The sequence below is a fragment of the Pteronotus mesoamericanus genome, unplaced genomic scaffold (assembly GCF_021234165.1).
Source record: "Pteronotus mesoamericanus isolate MK-2021 breed Mesoamerican mustached bat unplaced genomic scaffold, CSHL_Meso_final contig_181, whole genome shotgun sequence".
Classification (NCBI taxonomy): domain Eukaryota; kingdom Metazoa; phylum Chordata; class Mammalia; order Chiroptera; family Mormoopidae; genus Pteronotus; species Pteronotus mesoamericanus.
The window spans coordinates 5,075,258-5,094,812 of NW_026555077.1; the positions used below are offsets into that span (position 1 = coordinate 5,075,258).

Below are 19,555 nucleotides of genomic sequence, written 5' to 3' on the forward strand. Positions count from 1 at the left end.
AACTGAAATGTGTAATTTAATAAGCAAACCATACAAATATGAGTGGAATCGCTTCCTAGCTAGGCTGCAGGGTTGGAAATAGACTGGGAAACCAGGTGAGAATCTCAATCTCATCTTCTGTTTCCTTTGCCATCTGCCATACTCTGTCGTCTCATGCCATTTTCTTTGATTCCACTGCATAAACTTAATGGTTTGCACTTTAAACATCTCTCCCTGCCCCTGGCCGGTGTGGCTCAGTGGGTCGAATGCTGGCCTGCAAACTGAAAGGTCACTGGTTTGATCCCTGGTCAGGGCACATGCCTGGGTTGCAGGCCAGGTCCCCAGTCAGCGGCGTGTGAGAGGCAACCAATCAATGTTTCTCTCCCTTTCTTTCTTCCTCCCTTTCCCTCCCTCTGAAAATAGTCTTTTAAAAAAAATAAACATTTCTCTCTGTATGTTTAAAATACTTCTCTGCAGGTATCTCAGTGTCCTGTTGTTAACGATATTTGTGGGACTTTGCAGGAAATCTTTATAAACTCAGTTTATCCACTGTCATTCTTACTGTTCTTATGCCACTTTTGACTTCTGTTTTTTTATGGAGTGTTTATTCCTATACCCTGTATTCTGTGATACTTCACCCTGCTAGTTCGCCTTTAATCTCTCTCTCTCCTATGCTACTGACATCTTTGATAGGCTTCGCAGCTCTTTTGCTGAGGTTCTTTTTTGTTTTTTCTACACCTGCACAGTCAGAACCCTTGGTTATCCTTCATCGTTTGGGCAAGAAAGGACTGATTTCGGTACAGAAAAAAAAGCAAACTTTTCTTCTATGACACTTTATTTTTTACTTAAAAGCCACAGCAAAGCAACTGGTACATCAAACACCACCACAGTGTTTTGCTTTTAACTGTCTCTTATGTGTGTTGCAAAGCCTTTCACAATGCACATTTATATATAGAAGATTGAAGAACTTTTATAATTTGCTGTGTTTGAAATAATACTTGGATATAGAGAAGCACTTTGACATTTGAAATATATGACCCCCAGCATTTTGCTAATTCTTTTATTTAATATCACTATGTGAGAGAAAAGGCCCCGGGACTTAAAAACAGGACTGAGTGTTTAATGTGATAGAAGAGGAATAATTTTAAAAAATGGGTTAAAGCAGGTGTATTTGTTATATATTGCTGCATAACAAATTATCCCAAAATTTAGCAGCTTGAAGCAACAAATACACCTCTTTATTAAAACATTTCTCACACAGTTTCTGAGGGTTGGGAATCCTGGAATGACGGGTTTTGGTGGTTCTAGCTCAGGGTTTTTTCTAAGATTGCAGTTACCTGAAAGTTTGACTAGGGCTGGAGGATTTGTTTCCCAGCTTTGCTTATTCACACAGCTGTTGTCAGGGAACTTCAGGTCTTTGCAACAAGAGCCTCTTAACAGAGTCACCTAAGTATCTTTAAAAAATGGTGGCTGTCCTGGCCAGGTGTCTCAGTTGATTGGAGTGCCGTCCTATATACCAAAATGTTGCTGTGTTTGATCCCCTGTTGGGGCACATACAGGAGGCAACTGATCAATGTTTCTCATGTTGACATTTCTCTCAAATCAATAAACACCCTGGGTTGAGGATAAATAAATACATAATAAATAAAACATGGCAGCTGGCTTTCCCCAGAGTGAATAACCCAAGAGCTATCAAGGCAAAAAACACACAACCTTTTATAACCTAAGCTTATAAGTGACATACCATATCTTGTGCCCTATTCTATTAGTCTCACAGACCAACCCTGACACACTGTGAGAGGAGATGACACAAGGGCATGAATACTAGGAGACAAAGCCTTTGAGGGCACCTTGGTGGCTGGATACCACAGCAGGGAGTCAATGAATTATACATAGATAGTGTAGACATTTTAATTTTAAGTGAATGAGTGTACATTCTTTGGTTAATCTTTTGGTGTAAGGTCAAGGTCTTAGAATATGGACCTACCTGGTATCCTGAAATATCTTTGTTGCATAAATTTCATCTGTAAATCATCTGTGATTTACAGTTTCCCTTTTAAAAGGAAAAAATTTACTTGAAAGGGGTAACTGCTGATTCCCCTTGATTTTTATAATTTTGTACCCAATCTTTGACATTCGTCTTCCCCACACCTAGTTTAATGGCAATTTTTGTAAGCTATTTGACTTTATTGTCTTCAGAGCATTTAACTTAGCTTTAAGAAAAAACTAACTCTCAGCTTTTATATTTTTTTGTAACATTTACTTGATGTAATTTCAGTAGCATGCAACTTATATATTCAAGTTGGAGAATGAACCCAACTGATTCATAATAAATATGTAAGGAATGTTTATACAAATGGGCAGATCATGGATTTCTAATAGCGGTCTGCAACTTGGCATGTTTAAAACTGAGCTCCTGACCACACCTACCTCAGCCTCCTCCTTCCAATCTTCCTCATCCCAATAAGTGACAACTTCATTCTTCCAGATCCTTAGGCCAAAAACTTCTTTTCTGCACACCTCATATTCAATGGTACCAACATTTTACTAGTTCTACTTTTTAAAAAATGTATCAAGAGGAAAAAAAGTGCTTAGCATTTCTTAATTATCTTCACAGCTATAGCCTTGATCCAATCTCCTATTACCTGTCATCCTGATTATTTTGGAAGCCTCCTAATTGGTCTCCCTGCTTCATTTAGTGTATTTGTAATACATCAGCCAGAGTGAGCATGATAAAAATGTCAGATCGTGTCACTACTTTCTTCCAAATCCACCAATGGCCGCCCATCTTCCTCGGAGTAAAAAGGTACAAAAACGGTTCTCCACGTTCCGTTTCCTGCCCAGCTCCACTTCCTACTAGATCATCCTCAGCCTACTCAGCTCCACCCACACAAGCCACCTCACTCTTCCTAGAACACATCAGATAGGCTCCCCCTTGGGGCCTTTGTACCTCTCCCTGGACTGCTCTTCCCCCAGATAGCTCATGATATTTACGTAGCTCACTGTCTCACTTTCCTCAACTTTTACTCATATGAGACTTTTTCCTAGCCACTCTACCTGAAAGTACAAAATCCACCCACCCCATTCCCAGCATTCCCCACTTCCCTACTCTGGTCTTTCCCATATTGCATATCACTAAGTACTACATAGTTTGTTTCTTTGCTTATTATTGTCTGCCCTCTTCCACCACAATGTATGTTCCATGATTGCAGGGTTTTTTATTTGTCAGTACTATATCCTCAGTATCTAGAATTGAATATTTGTTGAATGAATGATGGATTGATGGGAGAAACAGACCTTGCATGTTGTGGGTAGCTGCCAGTTTTATGGTAAGAATGGAGAGTTTTGTTTAATTTGGTGAATCTGGTGAGAGGAAATCAGTTAAGAAAACTTACAATCATTTAAATCATAAACATAAATGTGTAATTATAAATTGCTAAGAGTAGAGAGAAAGGATGGGATGACTTTATAACAGAGCAGACACATAGATTGGAGTGAAAGGCCTCTTTGAGAAAGCAACATTTAAGAAGACAGCAGAAGCTTATGTTGATGTTTGGTAGGTAAAGAGTGGGGGAAGGAGGATTTCATGCAGGGGGAACAGTCTGTGCAAAGGTCCTGGGCCAGAATGACCATGTATGGTTCCGTGAACTGACGGTCAAGGTGATGGTACTGAAGGGCGCAAGGGGGTGAGGGAGATCTTCCAGGCCACCTACCACTGTCTGTATTAGACTAAACTTAAACAGCTGTTTTAATTACCATTCTAGACCTTTAATCGAAGAAGGAATGGCTTACACAAAAGATTTTCATTTTGAAAATAGTGAATGGGGATGGGTTGGAGAGGAAAAGTTGTAATTAAGAGCAGGTTTTTATCAACATCCCTGAAAATATAACCTGGGCCCTACTGTCTGCTCAGGGCTGGCAGTCAGAAATGGTTGTCCCTGTTTTATCAGTGTGGATGCTAGTCCAATTTTTAAATTATTTAATTTGTTTATATTCATTTTCTGCGTGGAGTAAACAATTGATCGCTCCCACCAGAATAATGCCCTCTCTGGATGAGCATTTCAGGTTTTCAAATTGGTCGTTTGATGGGTATAATTGACAGGCTTGTGGTCTAGGTTGAAATGTTCTGTGGGTGCTAAGCCCCTCAGATGTCTTTCTGCGTTCAATTAAAGAAAGGTGGAAGATTATATAATTATTATGTCCTTTTATTCCTCCTCCCCATCTCCCTCCTCCTCTTCTTCCACTTTTCTCTATGGGCCGTTCTCTTTGGATTAAAGACCGGTGTCAAGAAAAGGTGAGCAATGGGCAGATAAAGCGGCCCCCAGACTGCTGCCCTACACTCTCAGTAATAAGAGAAAAAAGTTGGCGAGGTCAGTTAACGCTTAGAAACCTGGGCTGGTGAAATAGCTGAGAGAATGGGGCCCCAGGGCAAACTGGCTGTGGGTAACTGGGAGCCAGTTCAGCCTATTTAGCAATTCCTTTCCAGGATCTTCCCTTTCCCACAGGGGAGGACCTCGAGCCGTGAGACTGGCAAGGTCTAGCGGAAAGTTAGCAGCCACCGCCCCCCCTCGCCTGCCTTCCTCCTCGACTCTCCACCCCTCTCCGGGCGATACGACGGAGGTTGAGGGGGGGCGGCGGTGTTGGCGGGGACTAGCCTTGTGTTTTGGAACAGCTGCAGCCGGCGCTGGGCCCGCCTGGAATGCGGGAACAGGCTGCGCACCAGGACTTTTATGGAAACTTGCTGCTGGAGACAGCGGCGGCGACAGCCAGAGGGCTCCTAGCGACTGGAGCAGCAGAGGCGGAGGCGCCCAGACCCCTGCCCACACCCAGGCGTAGGACGCGCACAGCCTCTCCACGCGCCACGAGGGCAGTCGCTTGTCGCGGGCTCCAGGAGGGTGAGAGGAGTCGCGGGGGGAGCATGGGGCGTGGGGGAGGGTGGCGGAGGTGTCGGGTCTCCCAGTGGTGGTGGGGGCTGCACGGAGACGCTCCCCGCCACGGCTCCGGGCCCGCCTCTTCGTGGCCCCCGAGCGCACCGACCTCTCCCCGGTGTGGCTACGCGCAGGACCGCGGCCTCGGCGGAGTGCAGAGCTGGGTGAGCCCTGCTGTCTCTCCGCGTCAACTGGCCCCTGGCTCTGGTGGCGATTTCCTTGCCCGTTCTGCCCTGCTTCAGCTCCCCTTGCGCCCTGTTCCTTGAGTTTCGGGGAGTGCTTTCTCCACTCCCGCAGGGGAAGAGCCCTCCAGGAGCGGAGTGGGTGCTCGTTCTTGAGCTCTACTCCGGGGGTCCAGGCAGGTAAAGTTCAGTGTCGTCGCCACCACGTGCCCCAGGCACGGTCTCGGTCTCTGCCAGCTGTGGCTGTAATTTTTAAGCGAAATTATTCTTCTCTCTCCCTGTGGAGGCTGGGGAGTGAAATGCGATTTTAAAACCCACCCCTCCTTTCAAACTATTCTTTCGCCATTCTGTCCGAGGTGGGATGTTGAGGGCTGTGCAAGTAGAACTGGCAGTTGAAGTGAATCGTGTAGTTACATCTTGAAACCTCTGTTGTCTATATATATATATTTTTTTTTTGAAAACGCCAAGCCATTCCAATCGTGTAAACTATGAAATGTTCTACAAATGCTAAAAATGTATTGTTATTGTCATTTGTAAAGAAAATAAGTTAAGAGGTGAGTTGATTATTGTAATGGCGTAATAAGATCTTTATTTTATATTTATTAAAGGTCCATAACTAGAACAAGGGGGGGGGTGGGGGGGGAGAGAGAGAGAGAACAAGGTAAAAATAGCATAAGGCTATGTCCTAACAAAATGTCTGTCCTTGGGAAAGAGGCAGGTAGAGAAAAGCATAAGCCATTTATAAAACATAAATTAGTTCCACGAGCAAAGCAATGGGAGCATCATTCATCAGCTAAATTTTGTTAATGAGTTCACGTAACAGACCCATTGGCCTGCGAGTCACAACATAACTATGTGTTGGGTAGTGTGTTTAAATAAGGTTAAGTATTTATACTATCTTAGTCACAGAACATTTACTGAACCACATTTATTTTCCCTCCTAATCCTTTTACAGGTTAAATTGCTGCCTTTAAAAAAAACAAACTCAGAATACACTTAAGTCTCTGAAATTCTTTTGAGTTTTGAAGCATGGTATGGTGGAAAAAGGCATAATTAATCAAATTTAGGGACAGGGGTTTTTTTTTAGGAAGCATATTTACTATAAATTAACTTTGATTATTTTATGTAGTTAGTTGAGATTCTTCCTCACAGATATTCAGCCCCTCATTTTTCAAGATATTTTATTTTTCAACTGGAACAATTTGAAGAAAAATGTGCACAATTCTATAATTTATCTGTAACAACCCCCGTAAAGAGGCCTAAGCAAAAACCACAAAATTATTTAAATCCAATTTCCCTCCATACAGTATTGACATAATTCAGTTTTAAAAGAAGATTCACACATTCAAATCCATTAAAGATTGAAATGTGGTGAATAGTCATTTTTCCTGCTCACCTTACAATGGAATCTGTGCCATTTAAAAAAATCTGATATGTAAGACTGATCATTGTCAAAATGTATGTCATCTTGAGATGACTATATTTAGTATCAACAAAGGAATGCATTATCTAGGTTTTTGAACAGTATTTTTCCCCTGAAATTACACTTGAAGTATTTAGGTTAGGCTTTCATTTGTGAACAAAATGAATACTGATTTTATATATTTTTATATATATATAAAATTGGGGATTTATTCCTTAGAACTTGAGTGGATAGGAATGACACAGTTCATGCAGAAAAGAAGTAAAATGTCCTGTTACCTTTGAAACACCCTTAAGTCAAATAAAAGTATTGTTTAAATAAAAATACATGCCTAAAAGAAAGAAAACAATGCAGTAAATGTAGAAAAGTATATAATAGATGGGCGGCAACTAAAAGTTTTTACAAAAGAGAGGACTCAGTACATTTTATAGTACGTAGGCCATGCGGACACACACACACACAACACCTTGGAAGTCTGTAATTTCAAGGGAAAATTATCTACAACATTCCTAACAACTTCATATATTTCTGTTCTTATTTAATCACTCTGTGATCTACATCACCTGTGTGGTGGTTTCTGTCATGTTCTCTTCCTTCTGGTTTTATAATTGCAAAATTACATATTCATATACTTGGAATTGCTATATTTTCTTTCTCTATTTAAATATTCAGGGCATAGTTTGGCTTGACTTGTGGTAGTATACTTTCTACACTCCAGAATGGGTGGATCTTTACCCAATAATTTAACTAAAAAATTTAAGTTTTAGTCAAATTTGTTTTTTATTATAAAGTTAATACAACCATGCTATCTTTATGGTTATGAAGAATGGAAAGGGGGTGTATCTCAAAATCTGACACACCCACTGTTAGTATTTTGATGTATTTCCCTCTTTACCCTATGGGTATGATTTTCTTTTTCTTGCATTGCCATATGTACAAGCATCTGATGCAATATCTTTCATCTAGTAGCTGTTCAATAGCTGGTTCTTTGGCTCTCCCTTCCACCCCCATTTTTTCCTCATTATCTCTTCCTTGTTGCTCTCAGATTAACAGACAGGTGGATTGGGGCTCAGGTTTGACGTTGGTGGGATTTGACTTCCATCTTTTCTGTGCCTCTTTCCACTTTGACTGTGCTTCCCTCTTTCTGGCCAAAATTGGCCTCTCCTTTGTCTTCATTTTCTTAGTGCTGCCTGTTTATTTAGCTCAGGGGCCACAAAGTGGCAGTCCAAACCCCACTTTCAGCCACAGACATGCTTAAAAATTGGTACATTTTATATTAAAATATGGATTCCCAGCCTCTCTTGAAAAATTGGAAGAACTTGGCAAAAACAAGGTCCACATTTCTGCATTTAAAAAACACCCTGGAGCTAAGCAGTGCCTCCCTGCTCAGACAGGGCACAGACTCCCTTTTTCACATAAACTCCACCATTCCCTGTTGTGTTATCAATACATCTAGTCATCACTCAGTTACATTACCTGTCAGTTCCACTACATAACATTAATTTACATTACCTGACGCTAGACACTTGATGAAGTCCCTCTAAGTATTAGGGCAAGTCTGAAGTCATGATATGGTGGAAAGTCTGCTGGAGTTTGCATTAGGAACCCGGACTTTAAGTGTCTTAGATATATTGAGGTTACTAATCCTTCTCTTAAACAGTGTGATCATAGGAGTGGAAAGAAGTTAACATTCATTGACACGAATTGCTAGTGTCAATTTGAATTGGAAAAGACCATGTATTGTTAACGAAAACAAAATATTTTAACGGATGGGATTTTAGAAAGCACAGAGGAGATATTTTTGGGAAAGAAATCTTTCCGAGAAACTCTTAAATAATCCTACTCCTTCCCATCCTAGAAGTGTTTTTAAAAAGTCTTTATTGTATTTTTTTTCTATTACCATTTAGTCCCCTTATAACTCTCTCCCCACTAGAAGTGTTTAGGAGGGTTTAGAGATTGGCCAGACAGGAGTTAGCTAGTACTCTGTCCCCCCACTGCACCCATTCCCAGCTATGTCCTTCACTAAGAGGCCATCCTCCACTTGCAGAGAGGGCGAGGAGGCGCAGTCTCCTCCACAGATTACCACATCCATTGGCTTGGGAAGCCAACTTCCTAAAGACCTAACTTGCTGGTTTCTCATGATATCTAGTTTAACGTAAACTCTATTTTTTTCTGTTCTATTCATTCATTCATTCATTCATTCATTCATTCATACATATAAACCCATCACAGGCCTTCCTATCGGAGATCTCAATCATAAGTTTTATTTGGGTTGATTTTGGATTGGACGGTTGTCCTGTTATTTCTTTGTCATCTATCCACTCACTCAAATATGAATTGAGTTTGTACTGTGTCATAGTTGTTGTGTTAGACATTAAGGATAAAGAACAGAGTAAAGCACAGTTTTGACATTTCAGGGGCTCATAAGTATGGTGAATGCTCTTTGAAAAATATCACATACAGTCATATGAATGCAGAGTATTATATATTATTAATACAGAACACTGTCAAGGCAGGTTGAAAGAAAACTTCTTGGTTATCAACAATGAATTGTGTATCAGTAAGGAAAAAGCTGTTACTATGTCTAATAGGTAAACTAGGATCTAATTTCATATTTTTGAATTGTGATGAGGTTTATGATAGGTTTTATAATATAATTTTTAAAGTATAAGATTACACCTTTATTAATTACATTTAATAACATTACATTATGTTTAAGTTTATGTTTCTTGTTCAAGTGAAAAATGATAAAAAGTTAGGCTCACATTTTGTGAAGCTCAAAACAATGTTGTTTGTTCCAGATTGTGAAGAGGTAGGTTTTAAGTTACTTGTAGTTTATAGTTAGGTGTTCTGTCTAAAACCTTAAAAGTTGAGACAAAGTGTGCACTTGAAATAGATTTAAATCTGTCACTGTCTTGACAATTCTGTTCTCCTTGAGTTAATACATTTTTAATACAATGAAACAGTTATTGTAAATGACAGAGAGCTGTGATTTAAAATTCTTTCGATTCCTGCTTTATTTGCTCTTGAAATATTTGAATTGCATATCAAAAACCAAGGAAAATTAATTACATTCAGACAATTTAGAGGTGTAACATAGGTTCAATGAAATTCTATAACAGGAACATCAGCATATATATTTTTAGATAAATCTCTTGTACTTAATATTGTATTCTATTATGGGACTTACATATTGTCTTACACCTTGAACTTCATGCTTTAATATTCAACCTGGAAACTATTTTATAACAGCCTGATAGTATTCTATGTTGTTGAAACATTTTATCAGGCCATAAGTCATTTTCAAAAACTTTTTAAAGCCTGTCTCACTAATTGCTATGCTAGTTCATACAAATTAGTATTACCGTTGGATATTTTGTATATATACATAATACACATATTATGGAGAATGACAGAGTGAAATGAGTAGCTGACTAAAAGTCAGGAAACCTGGAGTCTAGTTGCTTGTTTTGCTACTGAACAGCCTGCAACCTTGGATAAGTTATGGAGTCTCTCTGTGCCTCCCATTTTTTCATTTGATAAATGAAATGATTGGACTAAGTGACCTTTACGGTCATTAGATAATAAGTTCTAAAAATACGTGTATAACCAGACCCCAAATGTAATTCCAACACGTAGTAAAACACGTTCAAAACTGCACTCATTTTCTGATCCCTCAAACATGCTTTTAAATTTAATCTCAATTAATGGTGTTCTTGTCCACCCATTTGCTTAAACTAAGAATTAACCTTGGGTTAATTCTTTATAGAATTTCTGTCCTCACCTCTCTGCCTTCAAATCTGATTAGCCCATTTGCTTAAACTAAGAATTAACCTTGGGTTAATTCTTTATAGAATTTCTGTTCTCACCTCTCTGCCTTCAAATCTAATTGGCCAAAGTTCTGGAATAATGCCCCCACTACGATGTAAGTGCCCTGGAGAAAGGGATTTGTCTTTTTATTTACTTTCATCTCTCTACAGCCTATTATCCTGCTACTTTACTGAATTCACTTATCAGTTCTAGTAGTTTTTGGTGGAATCTTTAGGGTTCTCTGTATACAGTATCATGTTATCTTCAAATAATGGCAGTTTTATTTCTTATTTTTATTTTATTTTTTTCTTCTTGTCTGATTGCTTTGGCTAGGACTTCCAGTATTATGCTGAATAAGGGAGGTGCAAGTGAACATCCCTGTGTTGTTCCTGATCTTAAGGAAAATGGCTGTAGTTTTAGGTCATTGAGTATGATGCTGGCAGTGGGTTTGTCATATATGGCCTTTATTATGTTTAGGTATGTTCCCTCTATTCCCACTTTGCTGAGACTTTTTTATCATAAATGAGTGCTGGATTTTATCAGATTCTTTTTCTGCATCTCTTGATATGATCATGTGGTTTTTACTCTTAATTTTGTTTATGTGGTGAATCACATTTATTGATTTGTGGATATTGTACCAACCTTGCATCCCTGGAATAAATCCCACTTGTTCAAGTTGTATGATATTTTTAATGTAGCTCTGGATCTGGTTTGCTAATATTTTGTTTGATTTTAGTGTCTATGTTTTCAGATATACTGGCCTATAATTTTCTTTCTTTGTAGTGTCTTTATCTGGTTTTGGAATTAAGATAACACTGGCCTTGTTAAATGAACTTGGGAGTCTTTCCTCCTCTTCAATGTTTTAGAATAGTTTGAGAAGGAGAGGATACAAAATGTATGAGATATCCTGTGAAATCAAGTAGCTTTGTTGGGAGCAAAAGTCCCAAGGCGCCCTGAGATCTGCCTCCACCTGTCTCTGCCTGTCGCTTGTCAGCTGCCTGTCAGGCTCAGTCACTGAAAGCACCTGGGACAGCAGTTGAGTTGCATGAGGTAGGTTCTCAGTGTGTCACCACATAAGCACGAGTGGTATTCATCAGACTGATACAGGTTCAAACCCAGTGCCAGTGCTGGGTCTGAGACCACCCAGCAAATGTCCCAGGGGATAGCAATTTTAGCTGCCCTCCCACTGGCTGCCCACAGACTTTTGTGGTGGGGCAGGATCACAGGGAGTCATCAGGGTGAGGCCAGCAGAGTTTATCAGGCTCAAACAGACCGAGAAGATTTGGCCATGTGAAGGGAGGGCTCTGCACTGGTTGGGCATGTAAGAAAAAATGTCCCCCATCCTAGAGCCACCAAATTCAGTCTGTCTCAGTTTCTGTCAGGAGACCGATCTCAGCAAGGCATGGCTGCTGGGAGTCAGGAGCAGGGGCAGGGAGGCTAGTGAATCTCTTATGAGGATGAGGGGCCTGTGAGGCGTGGGGAAGGTGGGGTGAGTGGCTCCCTCCTCAGAGCTTCACGACAGTCTGTCCGGATTCTGCCCAGACCTCGGCAGGGTGCAGCCACCGGGACTCTGAAGGGTGGGGCTACTGGGAGCCCTCATGGCAAAACTACCATGAGAGGGAGGGAGGCATCAGTCAGTTTCACAGGAAAGTGAGGGGAATGGCCCCTACCCCAAAGCCACAGAGCTCAGTCACTGAGCCTGCCCAGACCTCTACACCTTGGCTCAAGCGGCTGACGTCTCAGCAGTGCACAAGCTTTGCAGTGTGGGGCAAGGAGTTCAGAAGGTGGGGCTTTGCTTTTCTCCAGGCTCATGCCATATGGAGGGGAATGCGCTATCCAAGCAAGATAGCATTTGGGCTATCAGAGAATAACTCAGCACAGGGATCCTGGAGGCCGTCCCTTCAGCTGTCTCCCAGTGTCTCCTCATGAGACTGTAGTCCACTCCACCTTCCCTCCACTGGAGCCCAGGGTGAGTGACTGCAAATGAAATTCTGTGCATCAGCCCTCTAAGAGTACACCTGTGTGTACCAGACTTTCGTCTCTCTCTGGCAGACAGAATCCCCACCGATTTTCACAGCTATGTTATGTGGGCACCTCTTCCTGGCTCTGGTACTCTTGGCTGGAGAGCATGGCTTGGGGTTGAGACCCATACTTTTTGGGGAACCTCTTCAGCTGAGATATCCCTCTGGAGTCTCAGCCGCTGCCTGTGGGAGCAGGGCCAGCCTTTTTTGTGTCTCCGCCCTTCCGACCAGTCTTGATGTGGCTTCTTCTGTAAATGCTTGGTTACAAGACTTCTCTTCAGCTAGTCTTCAGTTGGTTATTCAGGTTTCTTGCTCTATATTTTAGTTGTAATTCCAATTTGGTCCTGGGAGGAGGTGAGTGTAACATCTACCTACTTTACTCAGTGTTAGATACTCTCTCCACTCATTCTTGGTAACAGTTCAACTGTTTTGCCTGAGATTTTAGACACTTAGAAAAGTGCAAGGGGACTGAATTGCATTGTTGCTGCCCCTTTAAGGTGGCCAAGAATATTGCATCTGCCTGCTCAGACAGAAAAGTCACGCAATACTAGATTAAGAAAAGTCTGTGAGATTCTAGATATAAAATCCTTTGGCATTCAGGATACTGAGTATAGGAATTAAGTTATTAAAAGAATCTTCATTTAGCATTTTAAAATACAGTAAGGGAATGAGTACTAAGTCTAACTACTCCCTTTTCAGAGTGAAACCTGATGTGAATTGATAGAATGTTCTTTACTGTAATTGAGCAAGTCTCAGAATGTGGTTTTAGAATGCCTGGGAACCCCCCCAAATCCTTTAGGTGCCCATGACGTCCTTCTGTTTCCAATTACATTTCTTTGTGAGGCCATGTTTTCTTTATATGCTTCAGTCAAAACAACATATCACAGTAATTTTAATGAAGAAGAAATTGGGAGAATGTACCTGTCTTTTATTAAGCTAGATATTAAAAAGATGGCCCCGGCTGGGGTGGCTCGGTGGATTGAGCATCGGCCAGTGAACCAAAGGGCCACTGGTCTGATTCCCAGTCAGGGCACACGCCTGCAGGCCAGGTCCCCCTGGTAGGGCGTGTGTGACAGGCCATCACACATCGATGTTTCCCTCTCTTTCTCCATCCCTTCCCCTCTCTCTAAAAATAAATAAATAAAAATCTTTAAAAAAAAACATACAAAGGAAAAAAATACAATAAAAGTAAGTAGAAAAAAATTTTAAAAGGTGTACAAAAATGTTATTATTTTCCTTTATTCAGTATAGAGATTCCTGATCTTTCCTCTAATATATTGTAGCTTTTTAAAAAAATCTTTACATTTTATTTGTATGTGGAAGTTAATTTTATTAAAGGCTTCACCAAGTGTGAATTTACCAGTTTTTTTTTGAGTGGTTACCTTAAAGTCTTCCTCAGAGAGACTAAAAGGCAAGAGGTTGCCCTGAGTGGTGTGGTTTAGTTGGTTGGGTGTCACCCGTTCTGTCCCTTGGTCAGGGCACATACTTAGGTTGTGGGTTCAGTCCCATCAGGGTGCGTGCGAGAGGCAACCAATCGATGTTTCTCTCACACAGTGATGTTTTCTTCCCTCTATTTCTCCCTTTCTTCTTTTCTCTCTAGAGATAGGTATAATCTTTAAAGAAAATTTAAAAAAAAAAAGCAAGAGATAATGGGGCTTGCTTCTAGACATAATTAGGGGAGGGGATAGGAGGATCTATTGCATAGTACCTAGGATATGGTGGTTGCACCTGGAATAAGATTTAAAGCATCATAAAGTGCTTGTGTATTATGCTGAAATAGATGTTGCACAAAATAAAAAAAATAGACCTTGTATTGTTAAAGACCATGGAAAATACTGATAATTGTTGAAGCTTGGAGATGGGTATATGGGGGTTTATTATCTTCCTCTTCCTAATTTGTATATATCTGAAATTTCATAATAAAATATTAAAGGCAATAAATAAGATTGATACATCTGAGATATTTAATGATACAAAAAATATTTTATTTCTATGCCAGATACATTTAGAAGACTAAGTATATTTAGAGGTATCAGAGGCTGAAGGAGAAAACATATCCATGCTTAGGTAAAAATGGAGAAGGCCACCATAACTATTGTAATTAGTTTGGGAAAATACATCACTGGTGAAGAAGAGGCTTAAGAATTGTCTTGAAGATGGAAAAAGGCTATTGAATATATTTTTCTATGTGAGGTCTTCCAGTCCAGATGGAGATGTAAGTAGACACACTTCGCCTCCTCACCCAACTGCAAAAAGGACTTACAACTAAATCACAAAGCAAATAACACCCAGAACTGTCAGAAAATTGAACTGTATGGAAGTCCTGACAACCAAGGATTTAAGGATTCATCCAGATGGGTAGGGGGGTGGAGTGTGGAGATGGGGCGGAGCGGCAAGGAGATGTGGTATGGCACAGAGAGGTGGTGGCGGCATCAGGGCAGGCACAGGTGGTCCCACATTCACTTGTGGCAGATAAAAATCTGGAGGGATATGCTGGGAGCCAACGATCCACCCCCAGGCCAGACCACACAGCCCAGGGTTCCAGCGCCAGGAAGGTAAATCCTCCTATCTTCTGGCTGTAAAAACCAGAGACGGGCAGGGAAGTGGGAGAAACAGCCAGACTTTCAGGAAATGTCTCTTAAAAGGGCCCACACCATCTTAAAACATACACAAACTCACCCACTCCGGTATTTAAACACTAGGACAACAGCTGGAAGGGGGCCAGTCACATACGGGGAGTGGGTAATGTGACAGGAAATGGAGTATGTGGTTGGCAAACTCCAGAAGACAGGCACTGGCCCAGTCCCCTCTCTGAACCCTCCCCCGACACAGAGCCACAAAGTAGTGAAGCAGGTTGCCCCATCCTGGCTATTACCTAAGACTCTGCCCCACACAGTTTACAGGTGCCTTTTACAGGGAGTTGAAGCAGCTCTACCTAATACACAGAAACAAACACAGGAAGGCTACCAAATTGAGGAGACAAAGAAATATGGCCCAAGTGAAAGAACAGATCAAAACCTCAGAAAAAGAACTAAATGAAAAGGAGATAGCCAACCTATCAGATTAAGAGTTCAAAACACTGGTAATCAGGATGCTCAAAGAACTCTTTGAGTACGGCAACAGCATAAAGGAAGAAACAAATGCTACACTAAGTGAAATAAAGAAAAACCTGCAGGGAACCAATACTCAAGGGAAGGAAGCCAGGATTCAAATGAATGGTTTGGAACACAAGGAAGAAATAAACATCCAATGAGAACAGAAAGAAAAAAACAAGAATTCCAAAAAAAAAAAAAAAAGGGGGGGGAATAGTATAAGACGACTCTGGGACATCTCCAAAAGTGCTAACATCCGAATCATAGGGATGCCAGGAGGAGAAGAGGAAGAGCAAGAAATTGTGGGAAAGTAATGATAGAAAACTTCCCTAATTTGGCAAAGGAAATAGACATACAAATCCAGGAAGCACAGAGAGTCACAAACAAGTTGGACCCAAAGAGGATCACACGAAGACACATCATAATTAAAATGCCAAAGGTAAAATAGAGAGAGAGAATCTTAAAAGCAGGAAGAGAAAAGCAGAGTTACCTACAAAGGAGTAACCATGAATCTATCAGCTGCTTTGTGAAAAGAAACTTTGCAGGCAAGGAGGGACTGGCAGAAAGTATTCAAACTGATGAAAAGCAAGGACCTACAACCAAGATTACTCTATCTAGCAAAGCTGTCACTTAGAATTGAAGGGCAGATTAAGTGCTTGCTAGGCAAGGTAAAGCTAAAGGAGTTCATCATCAGCAAGCCGTTATTATATAAAATGTTAAAGGGACTCATTTAAGAAAAAGAAGATAAAAATTATGAACATTCAAAAGGCAACAAATTCATAACTATCAACTGACTTTAAAAACAAAAACAAACTAGGCAAACAACTAGAACAGGAACAGAATCATAGATATGGAGATCATTTGGAGGATTATCAGCTGGGAGGGGGAAGGGGAAGAATGGGGAAAAGGTGCAGGGATTAAAAAGCATAATTGGCAGGTACAAAGTAGACAGGGGGATGTTAAGAATAGTATAGGAAATGGAGAAACCGACAAAGTTATATGCACGACCTATGGACATGAACTAAAGAGGGGGGATTGCCAGAGGAATAGGGGGTACCAGGCAAAGGAGTGGCAAAGGGGGAAAATTGGGACAACTCTAATAACAATCAATGAAATATACATATATACCTATTTTCTACATGAGAGAATGAAGGAATGGGAGGAGACAAGAGAAACTGGAGAGTGTGCAGGAACATGCAGAAGGCCTGCCAAGCCCAGGTGAGAATTTTAATTCTGACCTATGACGCACTGTGCAGTTTGTATCCTCAGACCTGGAGTATACACTAGAATTAAGGAGCACAGAGAGGTAGAGAGGGCACCTGGACTGGATAGACTAGTGGGCCTGGTGAAGGCAGAAACAGCGGTGAACTGTTTTCTCTGTAAGAAGAAATTAAAAGAACCATGGCTAAAAGTTACTCTGGAACTTTTAAAACTTCATTTTACTAACGCATACTTAAAATCATTATTCTGATAATATTTATCAGTTAAGAACTTCAAAAGAACTGCATTAAAATAGCTTCCCTATAGCTATTGAAGTAACTTTATCCTCACCACACTTGGATTCTGGTACCTATTGAAAGGTTGCATAATTCAAAAATGTTTATCAGGGTTCTGAAGAAAACTGTTAAAGTTAATACTTTGAACTTTATAGCTTCTCATTTTGTAAGTTTGTTAAAATGATAGCGATACAAATGAATATATATGTGAGTGTTTCTTGCAAGCATAATTATGAGATTGGAGGAGGGGATAGGGACTGTGTGCTGAATAAAGCAGCAAATTCTACATAAGTTTATAGACTAGTAGGTTAAATGTTGACTAATGTATGTAAAAAATATGAAAGTGAGCGATGGGATAAGGAGTGAAAAATTGAATATTTGGAAACTGAGAGTTTCCAAAAGATTAATTTTAAAAATTTCTGTAAATGTCCAGTAACAGATTTAAAAATAGAGTACAGGCAGTTTATTAAGGGAATAAAAGTTGAGTCAAAAGAATGGGTTCTTTTAGACTTCTCATTTCTGATAATTACTATGTAGATATTGAAAATCTTTCCTCAATGGCTTTTGGGCTTTTTATTAAACGAGTGTTGAGCAAGCACTGGAAAGGAACCAATCCCCTGTAGTCCAGGAAGGGAGCATGAAGTTGAGCAGATGTACAGAGGAAAGTCTGGGTGGAAGTAAGATAAATGCGAAGTGTGGACTGAGAATGGAATTCGTTGATATTGGGCATCTAACTGGAAGATTGGGATATGGTGTACGTTGTCTTCTGATCTGTATCAGGTGTGATGGATTAAAGCCCTACCTGCATTTGCAGGTAGCAAAGCAGACTGGACCAATACAAATCCTGTTCCAAGGCTTTTGTTGAAAGTTTTTGCCAAGAAGTTGTTAACATGAGAATAGGGATAGTGTCTGTCTATTCAGTGCTGTATTTCTCAATGCTTAGCAGAGTGCCTGGCACATAATTGATGCTTAATAAATATTTGTGTAATGAATGGCATATGCTTAATAAATATTTGTGTAATGAATGGCATATTCTGTTTCTGCCATATTTCTGCATACTGATAATCATAATAGTCATACATTATATCCAGACACTGCTTAACTGTTTATAGAGTGCTTCACCTTGAAACTGGCAGGATTTACTTATTCAGTAAACAATTATTATATATGAGTCTTCTATATGCCAGGCACATATTAAGTGCTGTAGGTACAATGATGTACAAAATATGGTCTCTAGTACCAAAGAACGCACACTCTGGTAATGGAGGTGTCATTACCATACACTGTGGCACATGCTACAATCAGGGTAAGCAGGGGGTGCTATAAGAAACCCACAGGAGAAACACCTCACCTAGTCTTGTAAACTTAGAGAAGGCTTTCTGGAGAAAGTGACCACTTACCTAAGATCTAAAGGATGAGTCGGACTAGCTAAGGGATTAAGGGAATGGGCAGAACATTAAGCTGGGGGAGCCAGCTGTGCAAAGGCTCAGGTGAGCCAGTATTTCAGCATGGGTGGTAGAGTGGGAGGGATGAGCGGAGGGATGAGGATAAAGAGGTAATTTAAATGGCCAAGGTGTACTGAGTCACTGAAGAAAAAGTATAGAGTGAGGAGAAGAGAGCAAAAACTGAAACGCGGGCCAAACACATCTGAGGAGTGGAGAGAGGCAACGAACCCCTCCAAGAAGACCGGGAAGGAATGGTCCAAGAGATGAAAGCGCAGGGAGAGAATGGAGCCATAGGCAAGGAGGATTTCCAGAAGGGAGGAGTGACCGAGAGAGTTAGACGTAGCGGTGAGGCTCGGCAGTGAGGCCCAGGACGGAACTGTCCATTTTATTTGGCAATGTAATGAGAAAATCAGTAATATGCCTATTTTACATATAAAACTGAAGTTCACAGAAGTTACCTGGCAATACATCTAAAAAGTGACCTAAACAGCAACTCTATTTCGAATTTTCAGGCCGTAACTCCACTGCTTCTAATCATCGCTACCTTAATGTGTTTGAAAAATCAACAACTAATGGAGAAATTATTATTAGGCTATATTTATAATTCTGAATAGTTTACTATAAAGGTCAATTTCAAATTATTTTAAATTTTTTTATTAATTTTAAAAATGCAAAAGTTTGTAAATTTTTGTATGAGGTTTATGAAAAGTTATGACAAGATTGAAACTATATGTCATTTGTTCTGAATTTTTATTTCATAATACACATTCATCCACAAATATTTATGGTCATTTATATATTAAACAGCTATTATTTAGTCCAAGGCATGGTCCCTAGTTGGTTGATATAAGAAAGGAAGACACCTGTCCTGGCTGGTGTGGCTCAGTGGACTGAGTGCTGGTCTGTGAACTGAAAGGTCACCAGTTTGATTCCTGGTCAGGGCATGTGCCTGGGTTGTGGGCCGGGTCCCTGGTTGTGTGAGAGGCAACTGACTGATGTTTCTGTCTCTGTGTTGCTTCATCCCTTCCCCTCTTTCTCAAATAAATAAACAAATAAATACATAAATACATAAAATCTTTTTTAAAGAAAGAGAGAGGGAGATACCTTTAGCAGAGTAGAAGTTGAGAGTACCATTCTGGGAGGCCAAACATTAGTATTTAGGGCATTGTGGAGTGAGGG

At 40.4% G+C, this 19,555-nt stretch overlaps 1 protein-coding gene across 2 annotated transcripts in view; it reads left to right on the forward strand.

Annotated features, from left to right (window-relative positions):
* The first annotated feature begins 4,700 nt into the window (after positions 1-4,700).
* NEXN (nexilin F-actin binding protein) overlaps positions 4,701-19,555 on the forward strand; it is a 45,572-nt gene continuing 30,717 nt past the window's right edge. The window contains exon 1 of one of the 2 annotated variants that reach the window (XM_054566881.1): positions 4,701-4,874. The gene's annotated coding sequence lies outside the window, so the exon portion shown is untranslated. The remainder of the gene's footprint in view (positions 4,875-19,555) is intronic. The other variant, XM_054566882.1, reaches the window with a different exon arrangement.